At 29.5% G+C, this 859-nt stretch overlaps 1 long non-coding RNA gene across 1 annotated transcript; it reads right to left on the bottom strand.

Moving 5' to 3' along the window:
- Positions 1-334: 334 nt before the first annotated feature.
- Positions 335-853, bottom strand: LOC115236127. The gene is made up of 2 exons (XR_003884143.1): positions 726-853; positions 335-657 (listed from the first exon to the last, which is right to left on the bottom strand). It is a non-coding gene; the product is annotated as an uncharacterized LOC115236127 (long non-coding RNA).
- Positions 854-859: the final 6 nt, after the last annotated feature.

Genomic DNA, 859 nt, shown 5'->3' with positions numbered 1-859 from the left:
ATATATATATATATAATTTTTCCTCTTTTTAAAATAATTACAAAGATTGATTATATTTTCGACTTATTTTTCACTTGCAGGAGAAATCAGAGCAGTTAGAACACAAGTTAGAAATGCGTCGTAAACAATTCCATGTTTTGATATCATCAATACATTCTCTGCAAGGAATGTTAGATAAGAGTGATGAAGAAATAATTGATATGAGCCTTGAGAATGATGCAGAGGACACAACAGATGTGCAAATGCGTGATAGTTCATAAAAAATGTAAATTTACTTTATAAATATTTTAAAATAGGTGACAAGAAAAAAGATAATATTTGATAAAATTCGATCTTTATTTTCAGTATCGTTCAATGTAATTGTATTTTCCTCAAATTTCAATAATATATCAAAATGTATCAAAAAATCTTTAATTTTAGTTTGCTAGTTTTTGGTACGTGTCTAATAGTTAAAGACAGTCTAGTATCACGTTTTATTATTTCTCCTTCTATAAACTTTCCTGCACACATATGTAGATTTTTTATTGAAGATTCTGATATACTATCCACATCTCTTTCTGCTATAGAGTGCAAATAATTGTGATACAAGTCCTTTTGTAGAACCAATAAACTTCTACGTTCTAATAATAAACTGAATTCTAACTTGGGCTGTTGTTGCTACAAGATTAATGTACATTATACAGAAATATGTATTAGCAGTCTCCATTATATATTGCAATATCTACCTCTGTTGTGTCGAGCCGTTTGTAAAAGTCAAGGAGTGTATGGGCACCACAACTAATAGTAGTTACAACAGGATAAAAAAGTGGGCCATCCGAGTGTGCCTAGCGAAAATATATTACTGTTCACAATATGTACA

Source organism: Formica exsecta, unplaced genomic scaffold (genome assembly GCF_003651465.1).
Source record: "Formica exsecta isolate Colony F162 unplaced genomic scaffold, ASM365146v1 C16353473, whole genome shotgun sequence".
In the NCBI taxonomy this organism is placed as follows: domain Eukaryota; kingdom Metazoa; phylum Arthropoda; class Insecta; order Hymenoptera; family Formicidae; genus Formica; species Formica exsecta.
Note: the sequence above shows the minus strand (reverse complement) of the source record. Positions and strands in the feature narration are given on the sequence as shown.